This window comes from Sinocyclocheilus grahami, unplaced genomic scaffold, assembly GCF_001515645.1.
Source record: "Sinocyclocheilus grahami isolate Dianchi unplaced genomic scaffold, SAMN03320097.WGS_v1.1 scaffold1037.1, whole genome shotgun sequence".
Classification (NCBI taxonomy): domain Eukaryota; kingdom Metazoa; phylum Chordata; class Actinopteri; order Cypriniformes; family Cyprinidae; genus Sinocyclocheilus; species Sinocyclocheilus grahami.
The window spans coordinates 45182-55420 of NW_015506216.1; the positions used below are offsets into that span (position 1 = coordinate 45182).

Genomic DNA, 10239 nt, shown 5'->3' on the forward strand with positions numbered 1-10239 from the left:
TGAAGTTGGCCTACATGTTTGACATTCTTTTGTTTGGAAGAATTCCAAGTAGATATAACTGCAGACCGGAGATCTCCAAAATGGGGCGTGAACTCCAAAAGTGGGCAGAACCTCCAAAATGGGGCGGGGTCTCCTCATGCAAAGACTTTCACCATTGGCTCTGGCTCCAGCCAGTTGTTATTGACTTGCATTTCAAAATAAAACTTTATAAATTAAACATTGTTTCTAGTTAATCTAAAATAAAATATGCTATATAAATAAATATTCTCCGTGAGAGCAGAGCCCAAAGCTCATGGCCAGTGGTGTTCGGACTGGAGTTTGAACCTCTGCTTAATGATATAAATGCGAATTACCCACGAGCCGTCTCAGCGCAGCGCAGGGGAAAGATTTTACTCTATGGCTTTGTTCTAAGCAACGGGGGTGTCCCGGGGCTCGAAATTCGTAGGGTAGGAGGGTGTAGTGACGCTGGGTGTAACTAAAAAGGTGCCATTGTCCGGTGAGTTCCGGTTGGGGAGTTGCGGAATGATCTCATATGGCATAATCTTATTAACTGTTTATCTCCTGAACTGCATCTTTCTTTACCACGCTATTTAGCGCCAATCCCGCCGTGCAGTCAATTTCACTGGTTAAGGTTAGGGTCAGGTGTGGGGTAGGTTTAGGGGTTAGCATTTTTGTAGCATAGAGTAGGAAATCAACACTTTAATTGACACAACCAATAAAATCTTTAGAATCAGCTGTGGGGCGGAGTTTGCACTGGAAGTGGATTGGGGAAAAAATTGCACATGCGTGTCATGTGCCTGTCTGTCAATGGGAGGAAGCCACGCCCTATTTTGGAGCTCCCACCCCGTTTTGGAGTTCCCGCCCCCATGTGGAGATCTCCAGGCTGCAGTTATACCCTTCTCAAGAATTCTGTGGAACACATATATAACAGCACATTCTCTCTCTTTTGTTGTTACCATATACAGTCAGGTGCACATGTATCTGCACGTACACAGACACACCCTGTCTGCAGAGAAATATTAACGAAATGTTGCAAGGTGGCATCAGTTTTCATCTTGAGGGGTGGTTTTTCAGGTTGGGGAAGAATTTTTGCATCTGGGTTTTTTACTTTTTGTTATTTTTCTCTCTTAAGTAGTGATTGCTATTGCACATGCTTTCTTAAAACCCCTAACCCTAAGTCTTTTTTGTCGCATATTGGTTATGCTACATACATGGATAATACTTGAAGTAATGCGTCTTATTGATATATAACAGTTGAAAAGGCAGCTGGAGTCCGAAAAAAATAAAAAAACAGTTCACTCTGTATCAGATTTTAAAAATACAAAAGTTCAAAAAAAAAAAAAAAGTTTTAGAACAGTAAAATTACTGTATACATTATGGTATTGTTCCTAAAGTTTTACTAATAAGGGTTTGGTGATTGCTGTTGCACATGCTTTCTTAAAACCCCTAACCCTAAGTCTTTTTTGTCGCATATTGGTTATGCTACATACATGGATAATACTTGAAGTAATGCGTCTTATTGATATATAACAATTGAAAAGGCAGCTGGAGTCCGAAAAAATTAAAAAAACAGTTCACTCTGTATCAGATTTTAAAAATACAAAAGTTCAGAAAAAAAAAATAGTTTTAGAACAGTAAAATTACTGTATACATTATGGTATTGTTCCTAAAGTTTTACTAATAAGGGTTTTTATATATACTGTACATTTTGCGATTTGTTGCTGAATACAATTATTCTGATGAGGTTTCAATTGACAAGCTGTCCTTCACCATTTATTATTTCAGAATGTTAAATTCTTTGACTCTCTTTATCCTTTGCATCACACTTTATCTTCTGTGGACATGCTAAAGTTAATTATGCATGGTGATCACAATCGCTGATGCCTAACGACTGGCGCTAACTTTGTTTTGCTTAATCACGGTCCCGTGACAGTGTGTGTGGTGTGATTATAAGGGTGAATGTTATTGACCTTGTGACACAAACTCACATACCTTTATCCATGGGTAATCGCTTGAACCATCTTGAAGCATCTTGTTTTACACACACTGACTTACACATACACATTTCTATTGACATTTCTTTGTCTTTACATGCACATACACCTATAAACAAACACACAACTCTCAACAATTCTGTTATTTCTTCTGCTTTTCTCGTTGTTGAAAATATATATCAGGGCTGTATGTTAACTTTTTTGCACATAGCACTGGTGCTACAGAGGTTGAAAGTTTTGTAGCACAGGCCAAACAGGTGTAGCACAAGTTAGGGGTATTCGATATGGCAAAAATATCATATCACCATTTTATTCAGGAATATCACGATTCACGATTTTATCACAATTCTTTGTCATGTTGGTTTTACTATTTTGCAAGTTGCCTGAGCAGTACAGCCAATCTAATTTCCCTATTGTAAAAAAAAAGGTAACAAGTTTCAAGGCAACACAACATAAAATAAAAAAGAATGACAGAAATTTAGGCCAAATTGGGCGAAGATAAAAAATCTTTGTTATTATTTTATCTTTGTTATTAGAAAATAAGAACAAAAGATATACATTACAAAAACACATAATATGCAAATAAAACAAACAGTGCTTTATTTTTCACTATTTAGTAGTAACAAATTAATTTCAGTATTTGGCAGTAAAAATAGTAAAATAAAACACTATATACATAAATTATAATTTTTTTAAGCAACTGTATTAAAGTTCATCAGTCATGAGCATTGAGTGATTTTTCTCTGTTTTTTTTTTTAAATTAATATTAAAGGGATAGTTTACCCAAAAATGAAAACATCTGTCTGTCAATTCTGTCATAGTGTTTTATTTTTATACCATCATTTACTCACTCAAGTTGTTTTAAACCTGAATTAGTTTATTTCGTCTGTTGAACATAAAAGTTATTTTTGAAGAATGTGGGTAACCAAACAGTTGCTGGTCCACAGCGACTTCCATAGTATTTTTTTCCTACTATCAAAGTCTGTGTGGACCAGCAACTGTTTGGTTACCCACATTCTTTAAAATATCATCTTTTGTGTTCAGCACAAGAAAGAAATGAATACAGGTTTGGGACAACATGTGAGTGAGTAAATAACATAAATTAAAGTTTTGGGTGAGCTATCCCTTTAATGACATGCATGTTTAGTACTGTCGCTTTAAGAGCTGCACGCATCCGTTTTTCTCTCAACTGTTTACTTTCATTTTAGACATAACTAACTGTGTTTATATGTAAACCTTGTGTGCTTTTGACATTATTAGACGCGAAAGTCAACTTATAAGTTGAGTTAAGTCCAGTAATCAGGCTATGTTTGAAAGTGTGCACACGCTTCATGTGTATGTGCTCAGAAGCACTTCAGAACAGCACGTGAATTAAAAGTTTAACCGGCAAGGCTTTAAAGCACATGCAAATAATGTACTTTTGTGATTGCGCACAAGTGCTGTGTCCCGTAAGTGATGTGAATGTATGTCGCATTGTACAGAATATTGATACGGCGGTGCCAGAACTGCAGCTGATAGAATGTGCGCTGTAGCACGATACTACGATATTTATTCAAAAGCAGATCGTGGAGACATTTTAATCGTTCACCATCAAAAATCGTGATATTGCACATGCCTAAACCAAGTATAATCAATCTCACACACACAAACAAGCACAACGAAATCACTTCACACTATTAAGCAAATATAAAAATCACTATTAATATTAAATAATGTATTATATTGCATTCAATTATTTTAAAGCATGATTTTGAGGCAAAAAATCACCCTCTGCATATTAGATATGTAATATTAATAATAATTATTAAAACCATATATATATATTTTTTACATTTATTTAACTACTGGTTTTATAAAAATTAAAAAAAGCAATTTAATTAAATAAATAAATGACTAAAATGTTGATTTGTGAAGCAGTTTAAATAATTTATTTTATTTTTTTAGTTATATAGACAACCTTTTAAAGAATTTTAATATTGCCAATTTATTGTTTATATGCCATAACATGAAGTAACTGTTTTATGTATATCATTAATAATTATCGTTTTACTGTTCTCTGCCAGGATTCTAATACCGGTTTAACCATAATGTATTTGTTATCAGGCATGCTGTTAATAGGCTATTGAATTTAATTTGTGAACTTAAATAATATTTTTATTGTATTACTATACACTATTGTAGGCAAATGTTCTTTCTGCTACTTTCTGCTATCTTCAAATGGATTCCTTGAAGTAAACTGAAAAGTATTTATTGATTTGATGTCTTCCAGACATGCTGTTCCTTCAGGGATCAGAGGTCATCTTCAAGGTGGCTTTGAGTCTTCTTGGTAGCCACAAGCCTCTAATTCTGCAGCATGACAATCTTGAGTCAATTGTCGAGTTCATCAAAACAACCTTACCCAATCTCGGCCTTGTGCAAATGGAAAAAACAATCAATCAGGTAACATCTTTGCCAGTGTTAGTGTGTACTATACCTGCATTCCAAATAGACGTCCAATTTGCATATACACATATGCACTTTCACTTGTGCTAAGTGTCAAGGCGGTGGCACATTTGGGTGTGGATTCTATTTGTGCTTTTGTGGTGACAGCAATATACGTGTGTCTTTCCCTACACAATCAACACATACTCGTGCTCGGGTGTGTCCTGTGTTCATCTTCATATGTGGTTTTGCATAAGTACTGGTTTCATCGTGAGCTCGGCACAAATAATAGATGGAGTTAGTAAAGTATGGGTGTTGCTCAGTGTGTGTCTGTGCATGTATGTGTTTTATGTCTGAAATGATGAAAAGTGTTTCATGAAAGAAATTTACCAAATGTTCTCTCCCATCTCTTGAATATTTTAGCAGCAAGACAATAATTTACATACAGCAAGAGTAACAACATGAACAAGTGCGATAAGCAAAACCAAATATCTCTTTATTGACTCTGCTCTTTATTGAATTTGAATTTTTTTAGGACTATCCTTTATAATGAAAACTTGTAGGAAAATATTTAAAATGATTTTTTAAAAAACATTTATTTTTATTATGGTTAATTTGCTACAGTACAAATTTCTAATATATATATTTTTGTTCCTTAAAAAAAAAACTAGTATATTGTTTAAAAATCTTTGATTTACTTTAATGTCAAATCAAATGTATGTGTGAGCACCTTCCACTTTTTGGGAATTTATGACACTATAAAACAAGACACAAGTTGTGAGGAGCTTGAACACACAAAGGGCATATGTTTTCACTTTGTTGTTTTTGGATGCTGGATGGTCATTCATCAGTAGAGTTTTTTAGACACCCCCCTCTCTCATCTTACAAACTGAAGTTTGTCTGCACACACACACACACACACAAAGAAACATGCTTTGACTTGCCCATCTTTGACATTCTCATCTTGTATATTTGTACATGTCTCCATGTAGGTGTCTGAGATGGATATCAGTAAGCAGCTGCAGGCCTATGAGGTGGAATATCATGTTCTTCAGGACGAGCTCTTGGATGGTCCCTCCACTCTCAGCCAATCACAGCGCGTGGCCCAGTTGGAGAAGACCAATGGAAGCCTCCGACAGCAAAATTTAGACCTCCTAGAGGAGCTTCAGGTGGCCCATACTAACACAAGCAGAATCCCTTTATATAATTGCATTCACGTAGATTAAAGGCTTATTCACACTGTATCTGAATTTTCAGCATTACCATAACAAAATTTCAAAGTGAAATGGTGCATGTATGAACTCCACTCAACAAAAATTGCCATTTTTTTGTATTTATTTTGCCTCTTTGCTTTGTTTGTTGTCTTGTTTTGTTCTGTTTCTGTGTGGTTTGTGTGCTTTTTATTTATTGTTTAGTATTTTTTATTCAGCTGTTAACATCAGGCATAGTATGAATAGTTTCCTTTCAAATATTCTTCCTAAATATTTTATACATATTTCAAAGTGAAATGGTGCATATTTATGAACTTTTCACAGCGTCCATAATATTGCACTGCAAAACTTTTTTTATATTGCTTTGCTTTGTTTTCTGTTTTTTTGGGGGTTTTTTTCTTTTACTTTAGTTTTTGGTTGTTTTGTTTTCTTTTGGTTTGATGTGTGTGCTTTTTTTATTTAAAATGATTTATTAAATTATTTAAACTCATCGCATCAAATATAGTGTGAATTGTTTAATTGCAAACATTCTTGAATATTTTAGACTTTATATTTACATTGCATCTGGCTTGGACTGAACAATAATCGTCTTCCATCAGGTTGCCCACGCTAAGATCAGATGGCTGGAGACTCGTGTGGACGGCCTAGTGAATCGAGAGGCTGAGCTACAGTCGGAGGTAAAGACTCTCCAGCAGGAACGGACAGAGCTGCATCAGACTGTATCCAAACTCGGAGATCTCTTCAGCAGTCTGGGTATAAACAGCTCCTTCCCTGACCAGGAAAACCTCACCAACACAAGCAACAACCAATAATTCTGGCAGTTAGGATACACAGTCTAGTCTTTATAAACGCTCAACAGTCCTCACCAGATCTTCTGTCAAGCTCATCCTGTAAGCATCACCACTTTCGTGAGGTGATGCCATCTTATTGGCGGTGGTCAGGTAGGTTTTCAGGGCACGTTTTCACAGCGTCCATAATATTGCACTGCAAAACTTTTTTTATATTGCTTTGTTTTCTGTTTTTTTTTGTTTTTTTTTCTTTTACTTTAGTTTTTGGTTGTTTTGTTTTCTTTTGGTTTTATTTGTGTGCTTTTTTTATTTAAAATGATTTATTAAATTATTTAAACTCATCGCATCAAATATAGTGTGAATTGTTTAATTGCAAACATTCTTGAATATTTTAGACTTTATATTTACATTGCATCTGGCTTGGACTGAACAATAATCGTCTTCCATCAGGTTGCCCACGCTAAGATCAGATGGCTGGAGACTCGTGTGGACGGCCTAGTGAATCGAGAGGCTGAGCTACAGTCGGAGGTAAAGACTCTCCAGCAGGAACGGACAGAGCTGCATCAGACTGTATCCAAACTCGGAGATCTCTTCAGCAGTCTGGGTATAAACAGCTCCTTCCCTGACCAGGAAAACCTCACCAACACAAGCAACAACCAATAATTCTGGCAGTTAGGATACACAGTCTAGTCTTTATAAACGCTCAACAGTCCTCACCAGATCTTCTGTCAAGCTCATCCTGTAAGCATCACCACTTTCGTGAGGTGATGCCATCTTATTGGCGGTGGTCAGGTAGGTTTTCAGGGCACTGAAGATCCTTCACCTTAGATTTTCTCGAAGAGCTGAAACAGTGTCTTTTAGAGTATCTCGCCAGAACTGATCAAACAACCTAAAAGATCAAAACAGATAGAAAAAAAATCCCTTTCTGGTTTTTATGGCATTTGTGACTGACGTTTACTTTCTGGACCGTGAAGTGCTGGGTCAGCATTTTTAATTCACACTCCTTTTTTACACTTCCTGCTGTTGTTTTGGTGTTGTTAACATGGCATTGACCCCAACAAAGCCTCTAAGGTAGATTTGATTGGCGTTCAGGCATCAGATTGACAGTTCCCCAGTAAGCACTGAACAGCCCGCTGAAAGGCTACGGATAAATGCACTCTTGCTGTGCAGCGTATTGCTTGCACCCTGTTCTTACTTTGTGTGAATGTTTGTGTGTGAGCATGTATGTATGTTGAAATCTACCATTGTATTCCAGTGCAATATAAACTAAAAAAGACAACCCTCCAGTACACTGTAAACCTGCACAATCTTCTGTTCTAACAGAAATCAAAGAGGAGCTTAAATCTGAGTGTATTTTAATAAACGGAGAAGCGTTTCATACTTCTTTTCATCTGAGACTCGGACCGAATGCTGCTGATTTACTCAGAAATCACTTGATCTTAACAGAAAATCCTCACTCACACTTTCCAGAAAACTATTCAAACAATAGTCAGTCCCTTTCATTGCTACACACAAATGCAAAACTTCACATATGAGCACAGTATCCACCAGTTTGTTCATTTGGATTTTGAGGTCTGCACTAATGGCATTTTAGCTACTTGGCTGCACTGCTGCTGATATGGTACTCACTGAACCAAAGATCTGATTATATTTCAGAACTTTCTCTGCGACAAACCGCACGTGTCGGGTGCATAGATGTGTGTGTTTGTCTGAACACTACGTGAGTGTCTGTTTTAAACGCACGTTCAAGAGTTGTCACCTCACCTCTGTATTTGAGTGTGAAATGTTTTGGCAGATAGAAATAAAGGGGTGTGTGTGAATGAGAAGGAAAACAGATCATCATCTTGCATCATTTGCGTGACAATATGTCTTTACCCTTTGACTTCATGTGCTTTTCTGGAGAATTCCATTTGTGTTTCCCAGTGTTGGAAAGACGGATGCTGTTAAAACATCATTCTTGATGAAGTGCTTTATTTTTATTTGTTTTTATTGAGAGTATTATTCTTATTATATGCATTAAAAACATTTTAAATGGATGCTAGTTATGTTGATTTATTGCTTTACAGTGTTAGTTTCCCTCTGGTTTTTTGTGTGTGTGTGTGTGTGTGTGTGTGTGTGTCGTACCAAAGAGCAGTTCCATGTCATGCTCTGGTCTGTTGAATAAGATGTTCTCTTGAATCAGACTTAAGTTTCATTATACAACATTGCATCTGGTTTTGACTGGATCTAAAGTAAGTACTAGTTAGGTAAGTACTAAGTAAATTTCTTTTGGTCTCAGTACTGAAAGCATCTGTATGAGCCTTTCCAAATAATGCATCTAATTCTGCTCTTTAACATGAACAAATGAAGTTATATATGGACAAAAGTATTAGGAAACCACATGTTTAATGACATTCTAAATTCAGTACATAGACATTAGGACCCCCTTCACGGCTGTTACAGGTTCCACTCTTCTGAGGCGGCTTTCTACACGATTTTGGAGTGTTTCTGTGGAAATTTTTGTCCATCCAGTAGATCATTTGTGAGGTCAGGTACTTATGGTGGACAAGAAGTCCTGGCTCCTTGTCTCTTTTCCAGTTCATCCCAAAGGTGTTCACTGGGGTTGAGGTCAGGGCTCTGTGCAGGCCAGTCAAGTTCTTCCACACCAGACTCATCCAACCATGTCTTTATGGATCTTGCTTTATGCGCTTGGACATGGACATGCTGGAAAGTTCCCACAAAGCTGGAAGCATAGCACTTCCAAAATGTCTTGGTATGCTAAAGCATTATGATTTCCCTTCACTGGAAGTAAGGGGCATAGCCCAACCCTTGAAAAACAGCCCCATACCATTATCCCTCCTTAACTAAACTTTACAGCTGGCACAATGTAGTCAGGCAGGTAAACTTCTCCACAGTAACTATGCTCTTCAGAACGCCCCTTTTTTTCAGCCAATTTGTAAAAAAGTAAATATATAGACTGCATTGCAAGGTGCTTGGTAGCCATTTACTTCCATAGTGTTTCTTTTTCCATACTATGGATGTCAGTGGCTACTATCAACTGTTTGATTAGCAACGTTCTTCAAAATAGCATCTTTTTTTGAACAACAAAAGAAAGTCATTCAGATTTGGGAAACCTTGAGTCTTTGCAAACAGTTTGGAATTAATTTAAGGATAAGCAGAAAACAAAGTGAAATAATTTCAGTTCAAATGGGATACCACTGATTGTATTTTTTCCCATGCATAGAATTTCAGAGTGTGTATGTGTGAGTATATGATCACATTTAATTAAAATGTAAAAATAGCATTGAAGAATTTTAATATAAATAACTTAAAATGTATTTTTTTATTTAGTCATTTATTAGACGCTTTTATCCAAAGCGACTTACAAATGAGGACAACAGAAGCAATCAATTGTAGTATTAAAGCAACTAAAAACAGATCCAAAACTAAAAGCTAAAACTTTATAAATACTACCTATACACATTTTTAAAATAAAGAGATTAAATAAAATTGACAAATGCAACAAAATTTCAAAACTTAGCATTTAAATGAAAAACAATTCAAAATATTAAAGAACAAAATGTATAAGAGTATAATAATGATTCTAACATAACACTAAGCCAAACACCAAAAAGCCAACTACATATGTGTATGTACAACCACACACACATACATATATACTGTATATGTACATACACATTTATAAATTCAATATATATATTATTTCATTTCCATTTAGTTTGTTGAAGTATTCAAATAACTCATTAAATAAAACTAAACACTTAATAAAAGACATAATAAATTCAGACATAATGTAACTAAAATTAAAATAAATAACAAATACAA

The 10239-nt window shown here is 35.7% G+C and overlaps 1 pseudogene; it reads left to right on the forward strand.

Moving 5' to 3' along the window:
- LOC107565957 (TBC1 domain family member 1-like) overlaps positions 1-8240 on the forward strand; it is a 52027-nt pseudogene extending 43787 nt beyond the window's left edge.
- The last annotated feature ends 1999 nt before the right edge of the window (positions 8241-10239 follow it).